Genomic DNA, 21,997 nt, shown 5'->3' with positions numbered 1-21,997 from the left:
AGCAACTTCTTTCAAGATAGGTCTCCAAAGGCAAAGGAAACAAAAGCAAAAATAAACTTTTGGGACTTTGTCAAAATCAAAAGCTTCTGCACAGCAAAGGAAACAGTCAAAAAAACAAAGAGGCAACTCACGGAAAGGGAGAAGATATTTGCAAATGACAGTACAGACAAAAGGTTGATATCCAGGATCTATAAAGAACTCCTCAAACTCAACACACACAAAACAGATAATCATATCAAAAGATGGGCAGAATATATGAACAGACACTTCTCCAATGAAGACATACAAATGGCTATTAGACACAATGTTCATTGTGAAAATGTTCATTCAGAAAAAATGTTCATCATCACCAGCCATCAGGGACATTCAAATTAAAACCACACTGAGATATCCTTACACCAGCTAGAATGGCCAAAATTAGCAAGACAGGAAACAACATGTGTTGGAGGGGATGTGGAGAAACGGGAACCCTCTTCCACTGTTGGTGGGAATGGAAGTTGGTGCAGCCTCTTCGGAGAACAGTGTGGAGATTCCTCAAGAAATTATAAATAGAACTTCTCTATGACCCTGCAATTGCACTACTGGGTATCTACCCCAAAGATACAGATGTAGTGAAAAGAAGGGCCATCTGTATCCCAATGTTTATAGCAGCAATGGCCACGGTCGCCAAACTGGAAAGAACCAAGATGCCCTTCAATGGGCGAATGGATAAGGAAGATGTGGTCCATATACACTATGGAGTATTATGCCTCCATCAGAAAGGATGAATACCCAACTTTTGTAGCAACATGGATGGGACTGGAAGAGATTATGCTGAGTGAAATAAGTCAAGCAGAGAGAGTCAAGTATCATATGGTTTCACTTATTTGTGGAGCATAACAAATAGCATGGAGGACATGGGGAGTTAGAGAGGAGAAGGGAGTTGGGGGAAATTGGAAGGGGAGATGAACCATGAGAGCCTATGGACTCTGAAAAACAATCTGAGGGGTTTGAACTGGAGGGGGGTGAGAGGTTGGGGGAACCAGGTGGTGGGTATTAGAGAGGGCACGGATTGCATGGAGCACTGGGTGTGGTGCAAAAATAATGAGTACTGTTATGCTGAAATAAATAAATAAATAAATGAACAGGAGTCCTCCTTGAGGTGGTAACGGGCATCAATAGCTAAAGCTGTTTAATAATATTAAATTAAACTGTGTTTAAATTTATTTTCTCAAGATTCATTTTACCAACCCAAACCCACTACAATCTCATACCATCGTGATGTTCTATTAGAAAAAAACAGAGTGGAGCTGTACCAACAAAAGGCAAAGACGTACTTCCACTTAATTAAAATGACATCTATTCACCTAAAGGGGTTTACCAGCATCAAAGTGGTTTACACATTTGCTTAATTCTAATCACTCTTTAAATGTCAATCTGGGCCCTTCAAGAGGCATCTGAGCTCTGGTCTGATGGGTCTACTGACTGCTAGAAAATCAGGAGCAGCAAAGGAAGAATGAGCTCTTAAACTCTTCCCTGTGTCAAAACAGGTCTGGAAGTTATCATGATTTTCCATATGTGAATTGACATTTCATCAAGTATTTGCAGGGTCTGCCAATTGCTGACTGTGTGAGCTATGTAATCAAGCCATAATCTCCAGATCTTCTTGTCTTCCTTTGTGATATTTGGAGACTGCACTACATCCATTTATACTTCTAGAATGAAATAGAAATGAGTGAATTTTCTAAATGTATATTAGTGGATGTATATTTTCATGGAGCTCAGTCATGGACCACACACTGACAATGATGTTAGTAGCAAACACTGCACACAGTACTTACTATGTTTCAATCACTGTGTTCTGTACATCACATGAATCATGTACTATTACCTTTACCATAATTCTTTACAGTAGATGCTCTTATTGCTCTCACTTTACAGATGAGAATGGGACACAGAGTTCCAAAACAATTTGCTGGAGGGCACATGGCTAATAAGTCACAGAGCTGCAAGTGGAACCCTGTTCCTATCCCTAACTATCACACTACTCTGCACCCTCCATAATGATTAGAAATAAAAATTCTGCATTGCATGTGAACATCCGTTTGTAAAGTTGAAATTAATGGTATTTATGAATAAGCCATCTGGTTAAATGGAAACTGATTTATAAGAAAACCTTCCAAAAAAAAATACAGATAACAAATAAACCTGTGGAAAACATGTTCCCCATCACTTGTCATGAGGGAAATGCATATTAAAACTACAATGAGACACCACTACAGGTCTTTAGACTGACTGTAATATGTGCTGAGAAAGACATAGAGCAATAGCCAAATCACATTGTGCTGGTGGAAAAGGAAACTAGCACCACCTTTTTGAAAAAAAACAGTTTGACTCTTTCCCATAAAGTTTAATTTTCAGGGCGCCTGGGTGGCTCAGTGGGTTAAACCTTTGCCTTCACCTCAGGTCATGATCTCAGGGTCCTGGGATCAAGCCCTGTATCGGGCTCTCTGCTCAGCGGAGAACCTGCATCCCCCCATCCCCCACTCCCACCTGCCTCTCTTTAAAAAAAAAATAAAAATAAAAAATAAGTTAAATTTTCATTAATTTTTCATTTATCATATGACCCAGCAATCCCACCTTTGGGCTTTTTACCCAAGAAAAAGAAAAGAGATGTCCACACAGATACCAGGAGGCAAAAATTTGTAGCAGCTTTCTTCATAATCGCCCCAAACTGGAAATGATCCAAATATCCATCAACTGGCTAAGGGAGGAACACACCACCATGCGGTCACACCATGAACTGCTCCTCCACCATAAACAAAAACAAGGCACCAAGATGTGCAACAGGCTGGGTGAATCTCATGTACCTTCTGATCAGTGAAAGAAGGCTCCTCAAAAGTCTACCCACTCTTCGATTTCATTCATGTGACATTCTCCAAAAGGCAAAAACCACAGGGAGGGAGAACACATCAGTGTTCGCCAGAGGCTGGGGTGTAAAAGACACAGCAAACTTCTTGGGGGTGGATGAAAATGTCTTTATCTTGATTATAGTATCATTAATCCTATGTTCATTATAACATAACATATCATAACTGGATATTAATAATCCCTCCACAAATCTAAACAGAAAGAAAAAAGGAAGGAAGGGCTGATGGAAGGAAGACAAGGAGGGAGAGGAGGGGAAGAAGCAGTAACAGGACAATCAGTGCAGCAAAGCTGTTAAGAGCACTGGCCCAGGTGTAGACTTCTTGGGTTCAAACAGGGCTCAACCCCCATGGGACTTGAGCCACAATACTGGACTTCCCTGTTCTTCAATTTCCTCATCTATAAAATGGGTTAGTGATGCATCTAACTTCACAGTGTTTTTATGAGGATTGGCTTAGTTGATATCTTTAAAGCACTTAGAACAGTATCTGGCATATAGTAGGTTCTCAATAAATATGTGTCCCATGAACAATCATATCATAGACTATAATGCAATGCACTCAATGGGTCAATGACATCAACTGTCAAGTAGCCAGAATCAGGGCTTATTAAGCCATCTGCCCGACCCTGTTAACTGATCTAAGCTGGTAACGGGCATCCAGGTCATATCCATTTCAACCTCCTGAATCTACAGCTAAATCTCTAGCTGATTTTCTTGGCAACAAGCCAACCTAAAATAGGATCTCTGTGAGCACCAACTTTGTTGAAACCCCAAAGTTAAAGCCCAGTAAAGTAAACCTGATGCTCCGATGTGAATTTACAGTGTGACTTAAGCCCCAGATCCCGATGGTAAGTCATCTCTCCGCAAGCCCTCCACACTCCTCCCACCCTCGTAAATAGGAATACTTCAAAGCAGAGCTATGAGGCAGAGAGATCAGCCCATGCAGACCCTGCGTCCTATCCACACACACCCCCTTCCCCATCAGAGAGGCAAGATACAGGGAGTAGAAACAAGGGAAACTACAAAGTCACTGGGAGCTCTCCCAGAGCTGGTCGCCATGGCAATCGCCAGAAAAACAGGTCAGGCCAACAGACTCCAAACTGTGCATATGTAAATGGTAGCTGGGCCTCCCCAGCCAAGCACCTCCACTCCCTGGTCTGTCTTGGTACAGAGAAATCACTCATGTCCACAGGGACGTATGCAGCTAAAATTTGATTGTTGGATTATTACGTAACAGCAAAAAAAAAAAAAAAAGTCAAAAGAGAAGCAGACGTGAGAGGAAACTGTCTAAACTCCTAAACATGCTTCAACATGAGAATGATTATTAGTGTTTGTTACAACCAGAAAATGAAACACACAATGGTGAAAGTGAATGAGTTAGTGCCACAAGTATCAACTCTCACAATCTTACAGGAATTAGAATCACTGAAGGATTGGCAAGGTGACTAGAGAGAAGAACAACACGTAAAAATGAACTGCGCTTCCCTATAACAGCACCAAAGGGTTGAAAAGGCAATTTTCCCAGAAGACACACTTAAAACAGCAACACAATCATAAAACAAATAACTCCCGTATTTGCTTACCTTTCATAGCTCTGGCTATCAATGGATACTGTCTAAAGATGACCAATCCAGAAATAAACATGTACAAATGAAACACCAGAATTAAAATATATTTATTAAGAAAAATATAGATAAAGGACAGAAGAGGATGTAAGTGTAAGTCAGTAACCAAGAATTTTATTTTTCATGACAGTGGTTCTCAGAATGGGGTCCTGGACAAAAGCATCAGCATCACCTGGGAACTTGCTAAAAATGAAAATTCTCAGGGCCCATCCCAGACGTGCTGAATCAGACACTCTGGGGTGTTTTAAGAAAACTTCAAGAGGTTTCTAATACACACTAAAATTTGGGAAAAACTGCTTTCTAAGGAGTACACAATAAATACTGGTTCAATCAAGAAAGAGTTATAGGGGTGCCTAGTGGCTCAGTGGGTTAAAGCCTCTGCCTTCAGCTCCGGTCATGATTCCAGGGTCCTGGGATCAAGCCCTGCATCAGCAGGGAGCCTGCTTCCTCCTCTCTCTCTTCCTGTCTCTCTACCTACTTGTGATCTCTGTCTGTCAAATAAATAAATAAATCTTTTTTAAAAGAAAAGAAAGAGTTATAGATATATTCGATTTCTTTCCAATGGCAAAGATTGGAAAGATGGTCATCAGATCTGCCACCAGAAACTGTTGTCTACGGAGAGTGGTGTTGGGTTTTTGAAGGACGTGGGGTTAAGCAGAGATTTTTTTTCTTAATTCTATGTCATTCTGAATGGTTTGAATTTTTATAACATGCTGATCCTTTTAAAGATGAAGGAAGAGGAGGAGGAGAAGGAATACAAGAAAGAGGAGGAAGACAGGAAGAAAGGAGAGAGAGAAGGACAAGCAGAAGAAGAAGGTGTGGACGACAGACACTAAAACAGAATGCGTGTGGTTTAGGGCTGGCTGCACTCCTCATGGACACTCCATTACCCCAGTGATGATCAGGCAGAGAATTTGCAACAATTTATAAAAAAAAGTTACATTTCCAAAAAAAGAACGCTGTGCTAACTTTTGATATTACATATCAATGCTAAATTATGACTTTGCTTCATGCCTCAATTCCTAGTTTTCCAACTTTTTCTAAGAATTTCTGCCCAACAGAAGGAAACATCACTTTTTTTTTTTTTTTTTTTTTTACACTGGATTGTCAGTAGATAATAAAAATTCAGTGGTTTGAATGGGAAGTTTTGGTATGACTTTAGTATGCAGAATGAATCAGAAGAAAAAATGACGGGGAGGCTCTAGAAATGGGAGGTCTAGCCCCTCCACAAGAGAAAAGCAGCATCTGATTCAATATGATCCCTTGTTACAAGAGGCGATATTCAATGTGATTCTTTTTTACAAGAGGCGATCATTCCTCCCCAGCTGTGCTTGTTTCCAAAGCTGACCCGCCCGCCATCCAGCCTCCAATGCCTGTCCCGGTGTTCAAGCCACTTCTCCGCTGACAGATGGAGTTTATTTCCCTCCCTTCCAATCTGGGCTAGTCCCTTGCTCTGACAGCTCAAAGATGCCAGAAGTGAATTTCGAACCCAGACCCTCAACCAGCAGTCTGTCCGTCCTTCCTCTTCGAACACTCCTTCTTGGAACTCAAGCACGGATTGTGAGGATGTCTGTGCAGGGACAGGCTGAGGCCCATGTGGAAGGGAACTGGGGTCCTTGGCCAACAGACCTAACCCAACTCCCAGCCAAGAGCCGGCGCCCACAGCCAGCCGAGGGAACCATCCCGCACCATCCTTTCCTGCGCGGCCCACAGGGGACTGCGCTCCCAGCCGCCCTCCTTGGAGCAGAACTGCCCAGCTGAGTGCATTCAACCTACAGGACGCTGAGAGATAGTTCACTGGATGCTATTTTAAGCCACTAAGTTTGAATGCTCGTTTGGCTTAGGGTTTATTCTGTAGCAGTAAAGAACTGAAATAGAACCCGGGGTATTGTTGGAACAGAAACTGAAGATAAGCAGCCTTGGCTTTGGGATGGAGTGGTAGGCAAGAGCCAGACGGGCTTCTGGAAACTTCTGATGGAAGCTGAAAGGAATGAGAGAGGAAATTGCCACTGGAGACTGAAACAAAGACAATCTGTGTCCAAGTTCGGCACCACTCCAAAGCTTGGGCTGGGGGTGCCTGGGTGGCTCAGTCAGTTGAGTGTCTGCCTTTGGCTCAGGTCATGATCCCACGGTCCTGGGGTCGAGTCCCGCATCAGGCTCCCTGCTCCACAGGAAGCCTGATTCTGCCCCGGCTGCTGCTCCCCGTGCTCATGTGCTCTTTCTCTCTCTCTCTCTCTCTCTCTCTCTCACTCACTCAATGACAAATAAATAAAATCTTTTAAAAATAAAAATAAAACTTGGGCTGCCTTGTCTGCAGCCACGGACAGAACAGATGACCAAAAAACAGGCATGCCCAGCTATAGAGATGTTCAGACAGAATGTTCAAAGGAACAACTAGTTTCTTCTAGTGGTCTCTGAGAAAATCTGAGGGAAGGGAAAGACGAGCTCCCCAAAAAGGGGCAGTTCAATTTGGGAGCAGAATTTAGAAAACAACACAGAGAACCCCCAGACCCAAGGAAGATTTGCCTGAAGGCAAAGATTAAGTCCCAGCTTCTGCAAGTAAAATGTGGTCTCAGAGTAAATTTTGAGCCAAGAACACAGCCCTTCAAAGTCCACGGAAAGATGCAGACAGTGTCTCGAGACCTTCTCAGCCAAACTATGGCACTTCTAAGAATCATGAGGGGGTTTCTCCACAGCGTCCTGTGGTGCCAAGGTTTACAGGTGCCTGTCCCCAAAGAAAGATGATTGAGGGAGTTGGTCTGTCTAGTAGAGGGAATTTTATAATCTGACATAAAAGAAATCTATAAAGTTTTTTTTAAGAGGAATTATACAAATGTGTACTAAAAGGAACAGAAACAAGTCAAAATGAGAAGAAGTTTCTGAGCCCCTAGCCTCTTACGATGAGGAAGAAAGCGGAGAAAGCTATTCATCTGCAGACATAGGGCATTTCTAATGGAAAAGAAAGGACAATTCAGCAAGCCTGAGTCAAGAGTCATAGAGAAACACTCCCCAGAAGGAATGGTCTTTAAAAAATGGTTATTTTTTTTAAATGGTTATTAAAAAATGAAAAAACCTGTCAACACATGCAGGGCTAGATTCCAGAATCTCTATGGACTAGTGAAAGCTATATTCCTGGTGTTGTATTTACTGCAGTTACTCTGTCCGTTTCTCACACTGTAAGTTGGGGGCTGTATAGGGCAGAAAACCTCTTTTTGATTTACAGGACTCAACACTCAAGGAAGCGTGCCAGAGAGCCTGTCCCCAAGGACCCCTTCCATATCTGAATCTGGTTTTGATAACACAATCCTGGATGTTGAGCTAACAACCATAACACTAAGCTGGGGGTTGGGAAGAAGGGGGTGAGCATATTTTGCACGTGGAAGGGATGCAAATTGCAGTGGTCAGAGAGCAAACATGGTACATTGCGTCCAAAGATGGAGACTTCTTGCACACCCATGCCATCCCCACATCAACAGTAGAGTTCAGGTCCCCTCCTCTTAAATCTCAGCTGGTCCCATGAGTACTTTGACAAGGAGAATGTGGTGGACGTTTGTATCATGCCCCCAGAGGCCTTAATAGGACTGGCAACTTCTGTTTCCTTCCTCTTGAACACTTCTTCCTGGGACTGAGCCACCTTGCTATGAGGAGGCCCAAGCTGTGTTTATGAAGAGGACCCCATGAACATGAACTAAGACAGCCAGTCAACAGCCTAGCTGAGTTCCCAGTCAACAGCCAGCACCAACTGACAAATCTATGAGTGAACCATTTTGGACACTTGGATACAACCCAGTACCCAAATGACAGTAGCCCCAACCCAATCATGTGAACTAGTTCTTCCAAGAGAGCTCAGTCAACTTGCAGAATTGGGAAAGAGGTGGCCGGTCGGAGGATGGGGTAACTGGGTGATGGACATTAAGGAGGGCACAGGATATAATGAGCAATGGGTGTTAGTAAGGCTGATGCTTCTCAGATCTTTACCTCTGAAACCAATAATACATCATATGCTAATTAATTGAATTTAAATTTTAAAAAAGGAATATTACATAAATGGAATCACCCTGTGCTTAACACTTTGAGATTAGCTTCTTTCGCTCAACATAATTCCTTTGAAATGCGTCTAAATTGTGACATGTGTCCAGAGTTAATGTTATGACTGAGTAGTTATTCTATGGTGTAGACTTAACTACAGTTTGCTTATCCATTCTCCTGTTGGAGGGCATTTGGGTTGCTTCTGGTTTTTGACTATTACAAAGGAAGCCACAATGACCTTTTGTGTACAGGGTTTTATATGAATGTAACTTTTCGTTTCTCTAAGATAAATACCCATGACAGAGACTGCTGGGTCATATGATGTGTGTATATTTAACTTTATAAGAAACTATGATCAACTAAAGTGGCTAAACCATTTTACGTTCCTCACCAGCACTTGGCAGTATTGAGACTTTTAATTGTTGCTATTGTATATGTGTGTAATACGTGTAGCACCTGCAGCTTTAATGCACATTTCCCTGGAGGCTTATGTGTTTATTTACCATCAGTATGTTCTCATTAGAAAAAAGTGTCTGTGCAAGTTGTTTTGCCCATATTCTTATTGGATTGATTGTTTTCTTACTATTGAGTTTAGCGAATTCTTCATTATTCTAAACACAAGTTCATTATGAGATAGTAGTCTGAAAAAAAAGAATTGGGAAGATTAACATTATTTATTTATTTAATAATTCAGGTTTTTTTTTTCTTTTTTAAATTAAAGTATAATTAACATGCAATGTTATATTATTTTCACGTGTACAGTATATGGATGCAACAATTCTAGACATTACTCAGTGCTCACCATGGTAAGTATCGTGACTTAACTCTTTTATAACTAGAAATTTACACCTCTTAATCCTCTTCATCTGTTTCATTCCCCACCTACCTCCTCTCTAGCAACCATTACTTTGTTCTCTATATTTAAAAGTCTTCTCTTCCTTTCTTTCTCTCACTTTCTTATTTGTCTTGTTTTGTTTAGCTTGCACCTATAAGTGAAATCATCTGATATTTGTCTTTGACCCATTTTACTTAGCATCATATCCTTTAGATCCATCCACATGGTTGCAAATAGCAAGACCTGTTTTTTTTTTTTTTTTTTCCTTATGGCTGAGTAAGATTCTATTGACTATATACACCACATCTTCTTTATCCATTCATCTATTGATGGACACTTGGGCTGCTTCCATACCTCAGCTATTGTAAATAATGCTGCAGTAAACATAGGCATGCACGTATCTTTTTGAAATCATTGTTGTTTTAAGCCACTAAGGTCTAAGGGGGTTTGTCACTCAACACTAAATAACTGAAATGCAAACTTTGGGCAGATCTCCACCAATTGAGCAGTTCTGTGCATTTGACCCCAAAGAGCAGCATTTTAAGCTCATTGGCATCCCATAATTGTTTATTTCTTCCCAAGACATAATCACAAACTATCTAAATCGTGCTTGCAGGAGAATCAGGAAGAAAAAGAATCCCAATTTCATTAACCACTGATTTAACCACAACAGTCTGATTCCCGTGCCAGTCTTCCCTCCAGTGCTTCTTCAGGACAAGCAGAAGACAAAGCCCAAGGTGGAAACAGTCAAGTAGAAACCAGTAAGTATTTGTTGAGGTCCTACTTCCTACAGTGGGAGACACTTTGCTTGGTGCTGAATACAGAATCCTTGACCTCAGAGTTCTTACAGTAGAGAGATAGAGACTGGGCCAGGTTTCAGGGGCTGGGGGCACCCACCGCCTAGCCACCCCATTCCCTCATGCTCACACACTAACTAAACTCCCATTCTGGGTGTCCACTGGCTGATGAGCTGTGACTGCTGACTGATGGTCAGGAACGCTTACTGGAGGCCGTGGTGTTGAATGCATAGAGGACCTGAAAGCCTGGGGCTCCTTCTAGGGTATGTTTCCTGCTAGGATTCTGAGCAGGTGCATGCAGAGGAAGTGCTTTCCAGAGAGCTCTGCAGTTCCTGAGCCCCAGAGTCCTCCCTGCTCACCAACCTGCTGCCTGGGGCCTGCTGTCACTTTCCTGATCTTGCACCTTGGCCCACAGTACATGCGATCACCTCCAGACCCCCAACCTTCATGGCCTGTGGCCTTGAAGGCCAGGAAAGGTCTCTTAGCCCCATTATTTAGTTGCTAGTCACATTGTCTTTTCCTTCGTGGCCTGTCCCAGAACTCCAGGGGTGAGTCTGCAGGCTCAGAGGGGATAATGCAAGGGGCTACCCTGACTTTCAGGGAGGTACAGCCCATTCAGAACAAGACCCGCTCTCCCCTCCTTCACCTGGGTTATCTTCAGCTACTGCACCTTCAGAGCCCAAGCATGCTCTGGAATTGTCTTGTGTGCGTAGTTGCATCTTTATTGTCTGTTCCATCTTGTGCCCTACCCAAATGAGGGAGACAGTGGGGCTGCCTGTTACTATGCACCTCCAAAGTCACATAACAGTGTTGAACAATTCATGAATCAATACTTCTTCCTCCCTGGTGATGATTTTTCGTTTTCGGAATTTGGTTGTTTTATCTTACCGACCACCAGGGGGCTCTCTATGCCTCAAATCCAATGGTGTGAAAAGCCTCTGCTCTTGCCCACAGTGTCAATCCAGGAAGGTGTCCTGGAAATTTAGTGTCCCTGAACATCCTGGCATTCCTAGGTTTTCTGTCCAGAACATGCAGAGGACCCTGCGGGGACAGTTTAGGCCATCAGCTCTGATGTAATCTGATGGTTGATCCAACAGACTCTGCCCACACATTTCATTAAACACAAAGACGGAACTGATAGGCAAGCATGGCCACTAAATGCCAAACAGAATGGACCAGAAGAGGATAGACCTTTATATTTCAGGCCTGATTCTTAAGCAGGAATGATCTCAGCCCCACAAAGACCCAATCCGAGAACTAGTGAGTTAGATTCTCTCAGTCTGAGGCTAGAACATGCCTAGAAAATGCTTGCCAGACAATCCTGATGCTCCCTACACATTAAGAACCACTAGCCTAAAAAAATGCAAAGGCGGGAGAGGCTGCTCGCTAGGGAAAGCTTCGCAGATAAGAAGGGATTTGAAATGGTCCTGGAAGGATGAACTATGTCTAAATAGCAGAAAAAGAAAGAAATAGACGTCAGACTGGGATGGTGGGAAGGGACAGAGCATGGCAGGCTGATACAGAAAATAGTTTGCCTACGCACCATCTACTAGAGGGCAGAGAGCTACATCTGGAGAGATAAAGTGTGCTCTGTTATAAGACAGCTTGAAAGTCTCGATCTATATCCCCTGGGGAACCTTGAACATTTTCAAAGGAATACATAATAAAGATCCTTTTGTTTAGAAAGAGTTAATACTGTTTCTAGTTGGGGACTGGATTGTCAAGAAGACTGGCTTTGCAAAGACTCCCCTCTTTGCGGTGGGAAACTGGGTCTCCATTAAAATGCACCAACATTCCTACTCTTCTTGCTTTTCTTCTAAGGAGACTGTCAGTGCAAAATCAAATATCAACCAATCTGCATTTGGTCTGGCCGGGGGAGAAGCATTAAGGAAAAGTAATACTGATGCCTGTACTTTGCTTTCCAAGTTTCTATCCAATCTGAGAGGTTTGCCTTTTTAGAATGAATAATAACAATGGCACAAAGACAATGTTTTATTGAAAGGCATCGATGTGCTTTTCAATTTGCATTTCCCAATATATGCTGTCTCCCCATTCTGCCAGAAGCATCCATTTGCCTCTGGGAGGAATCAGAATAATTACATCAAAAATGCACAAAAAGAAAGTTAATTTCTGTCTTTAACTACAAAAATCGTACTTTCGAGTCCCTAGAAATATGATAGTTTTGACCATTCTGCAAACGTCTAAGTCAAGCTTCACAAAACTGGTTCTACAGGCTTGCCACAGGTCATAGGACAGAGAACGCAGGTCATAGGAGAAAAGAGGTGATGGAATGAAGTGCCTGTAATGCAGAAGACAGAGGAACCTTTTTCTCCCCTTTGAAGGAGTACGGAAAGAAAGAGATTAGAGGCAGAGTGAAGGGATCGCTTGCCAGGGTTCTCAATGTCCATTGTCCACTCCAACGTCCAGGTCGGTAGACATGCAGAGCCTGACCACTCCCAAGCACATCTTTAGGGATCAGTCATTGATGTGGCATGACGTTCAACATAACAGAACTAGCAGTGGGGGCATAGATAGCCTGAGTGTTACCGCAGAGGACTGAGAAGATTCCTTACTAAAGAGATCCAGAAGTGATGAGAGCATCCCTGCCAGTCATGGGGTGTGTGGAGCAGTGGCTCTTGAGGCTTCCCCAACATGATACCAGAAAGCCAGAAAGGGCCAGCTGTGCCCCCCCCCTCCCTCCATGCAGAGCCCAGAGAATGGTCCGACTTATCTATAACTAGAAGATATTGAGCCAGTGCCCAGGGGCCCAAGCTCTCAGGTCCTTACCTTCACAGGTTCCAGTCAGTTCGCTCTTATAGCCAGTTGTCCTCTAGGGGGCAGCAGAAAGAAGAAATCTGAAATACAGAGCAAGCAGGAAAACAGGGGCTCCCCTTTCTTCCACCTCCCACACAGGAGGGCTTGTAAGGAGATGCAGATACCTTATAGGAACTATAAAACCTGGGTTTTCTTGATATGTTTCATAATGGTGCATAAATTTCCATACTCCTCACAATTTTAGGATATTTTGTGAAGTTTTCTAATGGAAACAAAGTGATGGTCGTCACACTCGGATGTTCTAACCAGGCATTCCAAAGTCACATGGATACATGGACGGCACTTCCCAAATGAATCCGTCCTTGACCTCCAAGCTGTAAATACAGTTGTCAACCGCAAGGTGGCCCTATTAGCAACAAAATGCAGCCTCTGGACTGGCCCTGTCCCTGAAAGGAGTTAATCTGCATTGTTTTTGTTTTCCCATTTATGAGCAATTAATTGAGTAGGGGAAAAAAAGAATTAGAGACTGTGCTAACAAAGCGATCCATGTCTTCGGTGTTCGTTTCCATCAAATGGAGCAGAATACAGCACATCTCGGCTGCTTCGGACCCCTAGGCACCTTGCATGACTTTGGACAATTTCTGCCAATTTCTTAAAATATGGAAAACAGTAGGGAGCAGTAAAGGAAAGGGCCCCGAAAGACTAGCAGTTGTGCAAATAGGGTTTAAAAAAAAAGAAGAAGAAGAAGAACAGGCTTCAGCCAACACAAAATTCCAGATTGCCAGATTTCTTGATTGTGGCTTTTAATCAAAACACAGCCAGCTGCCTGTATTTAACGTTAATTGTTAAGTTCCAAGTCTCAGCCAATCATCTTACCTCTGAGCTGGCAGTGTAGCAACGACAACAAAAATATGAAACTCTCCCTGACCCAGTTTAGGGAGGGGGGAGGGGGAGAGGAAGAAGAAGAATCAGCTCTAGGGTTTGGTCAGCTCTCCTAGGAAGGCCACATCTCTGGCTTTCTAACAGCAAAACAACATCTGTGCCTGGAAACTCGCCCCGCACCTTCCAGATGAGCCGATAGTGTGTTTACTACCATGGAATCCCTTTTCCTTTCTTCCTTCCCCACTGAAAAGCCGCCTTAGCACTTCAAAGGGACGAGTATTTTGTTTGTGGTAAACCAGAGGGGTACCCCATCCCCCAAGGAATCTTCTGGGTCTGTATTCTCCTCCCCTATTTGCTGAAAACCCGCTCTGCGCTGATGGTTTCTCTCTTCCTGTCCCTTTGTGCAATTTGGAGAGAGTTTCTTTCTCCTCCTAGATTGCGAACAGCTACAAAGAGCCTCCTCTCCTTTTTTTCCTCAGGGGATGGATACCTTAGCTGCTTTCCCGGATCTGGAATGCAAAGAATGTCGCTTCATTGGACTGAGTGGAGAATTCTTGGTAAAAAGAAACAATCCCGCTCTCTCTGTCTCTCTTCTTCCATGTTTTCTTTCAGAAACCATGAATAACAGACAAGATGGAAGTCTCCCTGACCATAGGTTCAAACACAGCTGGTCTTTAGAATCACCGGAGCACAGACCTGGAAAGTCGAGTGTCTCCTTCCAGAGCACACAAACTCCCACAACCAGTTTGACTTTGAGCCTGACCTTGAGATCTGCAGCAAAGTTAGCTGGCAAGAATGGCATCAGGAATTGGTCACCCTGCATAGCAACAAGTTCCCCTCTCTCCAGTCATTTACATATAGACGACAGCTAATATTCAAATTGGTGCAAGCAAGCCCACAGTTGATTAAATTAAATCTCTTCTCTAGCTTGATTTGCATAACTTGCAATAATCAGAATGGGAAGCCAGAGCGTAATTGAAAAGGAGAAAATACATACTCACAGCTATTTGGAATTCGGTGGAGTTGAACTAAGCTGGTAAGTTCTGATAGTCGTGAAGGCGGATCTGGCTTTGGCTAACTTTAATTTTAAAATACTGAGGTGAGTGGAAGAACACCTTTAATGAACATCGAGAAAAATTTTAAGAGAAAAAATGTTGAGCTGCTGGTCCCAAAAGTTTGCTCCCACTTAATGGGCCATTAGGAGCGGTCTCTGCATACCCTGTTCGGTCCTAGCCCTTGGGAGGAAAATAATTCAGCTGCTATTTTCTTTATTTTATTGCAAAGATTTATTCCAGGCTCCTCCCAGTAGCTACACTCAAACTCCAGTTCTCATCCTTTATGGCTTCAGTAGGCCGCCCTCCCTCCGGCCCCCCAGGTGCATTACCTTTTTGTACCAGAACAAAACCTGAAACAAAACCCCCACCATGCCCAGCACGGATGGGAACCCCGCTGCAAGCAGTGCATTTGACAGATCCAGAAATACTCCCCTCCTTAATCTCCTTAATTCTGCCTTCCCTTGCTGTTCCCATCACCTAAGGTCTGAGAGAAGAAGAAAAAAGCAAAGGGGCACAGCAGCAATGACTCAGGTCTCTCCTTCCCATAATTGCCCGTCCATTCCTCAAAAGCAGAGACAGCAGCAGACCCACCTAGGAACCCCAAAAGAAGCAAAAGCAGAAGACACTGGAGATGGGGAAAGTCTGAGGGACAGAGTCCCCTCACAGCAACTCTTCAAACAGGCCGTGGACTACGTCACAAAACATTTGCCCTTGACAAATCTAAGTGCCTGACGTGTAGCGAGGGGAATCAACATCCCCTTCACGCTTGTCAGGGGGCTTCATTCTCCCACCAACTCCTTCTCATCAACAGGAAACATTCTTTGGTCCCAGCATTTCCCTAAGCTTGTGTAGAGTACGTGTTTTAGGGCCAACACCCAAATTTTGTTATTGAGATCAACATTCACAGACACAAGCCAAAAATCAAAGTGAAGATGTTGGAGTGTCAGCGCAGATAAGGGCTTTATAACGACACGGATTACAACTTGCTTTCGCGGCTTCCCAATCAGCCAGCCCCAGGCTCGGGAGTCAGCTCATGCGAGGAGATGGGAATGAAGGTCTTCCCCACTCTGCAGAGAACGCTGAGGCTGGGCCAGGGGAAGAACCTGCCTGAGACCGGTCCCTAGAAAAAGGGCAGGGAATTGCCAGGCAAACCTCCAGTCTCATTACACAGTCCCCACTCTGCCGGCCCCGCCGTGCTGCCTTTCTGAAGGCCCGATGAGTTATTCTGGATATTCTGAGACTGTTTTTACTTTAACAGCCAAGGTGGAAAAAACAGTTCAGAAATAATTGTTTATGCCTCAGCATTGGCTCTACCTTCTCAAGCCTTTCTTTGTTTCATCTCAATTCAACTTCCTAAACTGAAGTCAGTGTAGGATGAGCTTCCTTCAAGGAACTTCTAGAAAGTTCTATACATTCCCCCACTGAAAATGTCAGGGAACTTGAGGGGGAAATTCTGAGCATTCTCGAATAAAGCAGGCAGCTGAGGCACTCTAATAAGCACTCTAATAAGCAGGTGTGAAGTGGGTGGGGTGGGCCCCCGGGTGCTGCTCCAGGAGCTTGCTGAGTCCTGTTTTTCAGCTCCAAGAGCAGGGATGCATGAGGGTTGGTGCAAATTGCACAGAGCATTGCAGGACCCCTGTGACACAGAGTCCCTTCTACCGCCCGGGCTGGCAGGGACTTGGAAACAACCATACACACAGAGAGGAGGAAAACCAGGCAAGCCCAGGAGACTTCGGTGGCTGCAAAGACCCTTCCTTGTTCCTGGGAGCTTCACAGGCATTTCCCAGCCTCCCCTGCGACTCAGAACAGCATCTTGTAACTAAGCTGGAGCCACTTCCAAGGCTGTCCCTTAGGAAATCCTTGTAGCGCTTTCCTCCTGAGTCTCAACATCTTGGGGACCACACGCTCCAGATGGTGTAACTACAAAAGAAGGAGGCTGCCCCAACCCACATGAGAACGCGCATCAACAAATGAATATGTGGTATGTTAAGTCACTGGAACTTCAGGACCATATTTTGTTATGGAACTTTAGGACCATAATTTGTTATGGACCATAACCCGACCTACCATTTGATTCACTACACTCAGTCCTGACCAGGGCAAGGCAAACTAATTACCTGCAAGGTTATTGGGAATGGAGATTCCTAGGATCCACTCCCTGAGATTCTGGCAGATTCCGTAGGGCATGCAGATGAAGGAATGGGGAAGGGGACTGTGTTTAGGGCAGGCCACCCAGGGCATGGTGTGTCTGGTAAAAAAGGAAATAAAAAATATCAGGTAAAATATCTAAAGAAGCTGCGAGATGTTTTTGACAGTTTGGATGAGGCGTTGGTTAAAAAAAAAAAAAAAAGAAAAAAAAAACAGGAGTCAAGACTTCCAGCTTGAGAGGCTGAAAAAATAATGGGAGAATGAGAGTCTAAAGGGTTTATTTTTGCAGGAAAGATGAGTTTGACTTCAAGATGTTAGAGATCCAAGTGAGGTCTGTCCATACGGTTGGAAACATGGGCCAGGCATGCAGGTGAAGGCGGGTCTGCAGGTGGGGGGCAGCCATGGGACTCCATCGGGTCTCAGCTGCCCTCCAGGAGTGAGCATGTAGAAAAGGGGCAGAAGGTGATGACCTGGTCATAAGGACATACTCACAGGGCTCTGAGAATGTGGGAACAAGAGCAAGCATGAGATCATTTGAAGAGTACCAGACCAACAGGTATAAGCAGGAGCCAGAGAGTGGTGGGGGCTGTGGGGGTGTGCAAAGAATGCAGCTGGTCCCCCGCCAGGTCCTCTACAACCCCACTACCACCATTTATGGTCCTCAGATGCTGCCTTTGTCCTACTCCTCCTCATCCACGCTTTGATCCAGGTCCCTGCTTTTTCTCTTCTGCTGACCTTATCAGTGCCTTTCTCACATCCCTGTCTTCACACAACCTCCTAACCACATTGTCTTCTCCCAGCCTCCCATCCCCCTGAACAAGAGCCCAGAACAAGTCTGCCTGCCTTCCTTGAATACTTGGTGGCCCTTAGTGGAATAGGTTTCTTTCTTTGTCCCTTTTATCCTCCACACCCCATTGCTGGTCCACTGGCTCCCAGAAAGCCGTCCTTCTTACCATCATCTTCATCCAGTAGAGGTCTTAGAGCCACTAAGGACTAGCCTTGTCATGACCCCCAAGGTGACTATGGAGCATAAGGGAGACCTCATCCAGTGTTCCTAGAAGCAGGTGGCCTAGGATGTGGAACCTTGGACAACTGCCAAGGGAGTCAGGCTCCTTTTCAGTTTCTCAAGCTGTTTCAGGTAACACAGAAACCATGGATCCCACCAGAATTTTTCTTTGAGCCACATTCAGGGGTGCAAGATTTGATGCCTGAGCTGTGTTCAGCTTGTCCAAATCTGCCAATTTTCTCTCACAAACGTGAGATACTGGCAGACGCTTCTGGTGGGCTCTAGCTACCACTGGTACTCATCAAGCTCCTCCTTGCCCTCCAGTCTAGCTTGCCCCCAGCCTCACAGAACATGTCCGCCCGCCATCTTGGTGCATTAGCTGGAGGCATGAGCTGCCTGATCATTGGGTCCCAGCCCCTCTCAGGCCCGGGCTGCTGCCCTTGTCCATTTGCTGTCCAACGTGGGCAAGGGAGTATCACCTAGGATCTAGGACCTGTCAACCCCCACTGTGTCACTGTGTCACAGCCCCCCTACCTCCTGATGGTCATGGTCGGTTCCCTCTGCCAAAATACTATGTTCTCTTCCTGCCTGCTGGTCTCAGAACACGGGACCCCACAATGGTCAGGTAGCGGCTGAAGCTTACCATTCCAGGAGACTCTGGTTGCTGGGTCCCCTAACGGAAGTCTTCCCTTTGGGACAGTCGCATCTAACCCTGTAGAGCTCACAGCCGCAGGATGGGAAATATACAGTTGGGCAGGATGGAAATCAGGAGAATACTGTTTCTATTCCCTGCTTCCCGGGCCTGTGTATCTTCTTATGGGCGACACAGAATGGCATACAGTCTTTGGTTCAAAGTGTGTATGGCAGTCAGAGGTCCATTGCCAAGTATGAGATGGCAGTTGGTCCTAGAGCTACGGAGGCTCTTCCAAACCTCGACCATGCCAGCAACTTCGGGATGGGGGTCTGAGATATCCGTGGACCCCGTGGGCATTGGCCTGCTCCTGCATTTTTTATACGTAAAGTGGGTCTCCAGTTTGACATGTTGTTATATCTGACCCTGTTACTGGTGCGTAAGTCTCTAGAACAGTAGCCTCAGAGGGCTTGGGGGAATCTCTATGTTCAAGGTTTTCAGCATACACCCAGTCATCCTGTCTGTGTCAGGGTCCCATTCTCTCCCAGCCACGGCCTTGACCCTGGCAGAGCTGAACTGCCTTGCTAGAGGTTAGGATCTTTGGCGCTCAGGATTTTGATCTTAGATCCTGGACCAGAGGGGTACCTGGCTGGCTCAGTCGGAAGAGGATGCCACTCTTGAGTTCAAGCCCCACATGGGCGGGGGTGGGGGGGTACAGTTCACTCAACAAAAAAAAAATAATAATAATAAAATGAAATCCCTTTCTTTACTAAAACAAAAAAGTCCTGGGCCAGAGCCTCAGCTCCCACCACCTTCCAGCTACAGGAGATGAGACCTCTCTATAAAGTACCAACAATGGCCCCTGATGGTCACAATTGGCCTTTTCTCATAGTTTTCTAGAGCTTTGATAGACTCTGGCAGTTGCCAGTCAATACCACGTGGCTATCATCTCCTCCTCCCAGTCGGACTCCTGATACTTCACGCCAGGCCCTCCCCTTCCCTGTTACCCAAGCGGGTGGAGGGTTTCACAGCTGGACGCCCACCATGTGCCCCAGCCTGTCTGCATTTCCCCCGAGATCAGCGATGAGATGCTCGAGCTCAGCTTGCTGGCTGTGATCTAAGGCCAACGCAGTACTCCAACGTCTCATCCTTTCTTGGGCCACCCTAGAACCAACTGCCACAAGTTAGGCTCTCTCAGAGGCTGACCCTGAGACAGAATCCAGTGCTTAGGACCTGTAAGACAGGGAGGACCCACAGATCAGCATCTGTGAAAGGTCTAGAAGGGGAGGAACTGTGACAGCCCCAGGAGCCTCAGCCACCCCCATGGGGATCCCCGAGTAGAAGAGGCCCATCACAGTTGTCCTGCACTGGAAGGTGCATATAAAGAATTTGGTTGGCCTTTGTACCCTGTTCCTGGGAGTGAGCCTCTAAACCCTTGGAATTTCTCCAGTGATTAGCATGTCTTTGTTACTCATGGTGGGCGGGGGTTGACCACCACGCCTGATTTATGCTAATGAGGCAACTAAGGATACCAGCTGATCACACCAGAAGAATCAACCTGTGATTGGAGAGTTGGGGCCTTGAGGGCCTGGAGAGCCTGACCTTTGGGGGAGCAGATGAGGCCCAGAGATTAAGTCGCGAAGTCAGCGGCTCCGTCCCTTGTACCCACATAGTGTAGCCCTGATAAAGATGATGGACAGCAAACCTAGGGGGAGCCTTCCTAGTTGGTTCTGTGTCTTGTCAGATTTGTTGCAGAATAACGTGTCCTGAGGGCAAGGAAGCTTCACAGATGGGACCCTTCTAGACCTTGCCCTCTTTGTCTCTTCCTGTGGCTGGCCCTGATTTTCATCCCTTTCTCTGCTATCCTAAAGCTCTAACACACATAGAGCTTTCCTAGCTTCTGTGGTTGTTCTAACACATTATCAAACCTGAGAGGTTAGGGGGAAACTCCAAATTTGTAGCCAACTGGCCTGGGGACCCCTGACCTTGTGGCTCATGTGGGAAAAGCTGCCCTTTAGCTGTGAAGTCTGGCTCGACTCTAGTTGGTTGGTGCCAGAGTCATTGCAGGCTGGGACAGCCTTCCATCCTTGTCACCACCATCCGCGATGTGGCCCCCCTCCTGGACAAGGGAGCTCCCTGCCGGGAATGTAGACGTGGGTGGCTCATTGTCAGGCCCCAGACACCCCTCCATTTATTACCCAGTTGCTTTGAATTCAAGGATGTCCCACCGCATAAAAGGGTTAAAAAACAAAAATAAAAACAAAAACAAAAATTTATCTGAGTATATGTGAAGATCTAATTGGGCATCTGGCAAATAGGGGGAACTTAGAGTTGCCCAAAATGGAAGGTTTTTATAGGAAGGAGGGTGGGGCAAGACAACAAAAGAAAAGAAAGGATTGTTTCAGGCAAAGTCACTTTCCTCGGTGGGCAGGGGTCTTCTATTAGGTGGATTTGGGAATGGAGGAAGCCCATGTGACAGCTTACCTTACTGAAGCTGAACAGAAAATTCCTGATTGACAGGTTAAGACTGACATTCCTGGGGGAGGTCAGAACTGCAATTAGGTTAGGTATTTTATCCTGGTCGGGTGACCCAACGTAACTGATGCCATTTGGGGCCTATGGTTTTCTTTATAACGCAAGGGAAACTCCATTCCTGATTGTGGTTATTACTGTCCATTTCTGGCAAGCACAGCTCACCCTGTCCCAGGAGGCTTCTGTCTTCAGCCAGGGCCTACCAGGCCTTCTCCAGCATCTCCTGGCTTAATGAGCTCACCCGTTTGTCAACCAGTCCCAGGTCAGGGGCAGATAATGGAGGAACATTTTATTCTTCCAAGCCCAAGTCCTGGGAGGGCTGAGCTGACCCTGAATTGCACAGATGGATTTTTTTTTTTTTTAAGATTTTATTTATTTATTTATTTGACAGAAAGATCACAAGTAGGCAGAGAGTCAAGCAGAGAGGGAGGGGGAAGCAGGCTCCCTGCTGAGCAGTGAGTCCAATGCAGGGCTCAGTCCCAGGATCCCACGATCATGACCTGAGCAGAAGGCAGAGGTTTAACCCAACTGAGCCACCCAGGTACCCCCAGATGGAATTTTAAGTATACAAAACGCTGAAGCACTTTTGCCAGAAAGCTAGCTTTAGCTGCAGCCTTGCACAGGCCTAGCAAGGACAATGGGAATGAATGACTGGCTATCTCAGCAGGACGGATGTCTGTCCATGCTTGTACCTGCAGAAACGCAGCTCCTTAGAAGGCATCTATGGAGATTCAGCCATGCTGAGGCAGATGACACAGAACATGGGTGCAAGGC

General features: G+C 45.3%; 1 long non-coding RNA gene across 1 annotated transcript in view; it reads right to left on the bottom strand.

Moving 5' to 3' along the window:
- The window catches only part of LOC132025151 (uncharacterized), a 14,653-nt gene extending 1,611 nt beyond the window's left edge, over nucleotides 1-13,042 (bottom strand). The window contains exon 1 of the long non-coding RNA XR_009406434.1: nucleotides 12,982-13,042. This is a non-coding gene — a long non-coding RNA (uncharacterized LOC132025151). The remainder of the gene's footprint in view (nucleotides 1-12,981) is intronic.
- Nucleotides 13,043-21,997: the final 8,955 nt, after the last annotated feature.

Source organism: Mustela nigripes, chromosome 9 (assembly GCF_022355385.1).
Source record: "Mustela nigripes isolate SB6536 chromosome 9, MUSNIG.SB6536, whole genome shotgun sequence".
NCBI classification, from domain to species: Eukaryota; Metazoa; Chordata; class Mammalia; order Carnivora; family Mustelidae; genus Mustela; species Mustela nigripes.
Note: the sequence above shows the minus strand (reverse complement) of the source record. Positions and strands in the feature narration are given on the sequence as shown.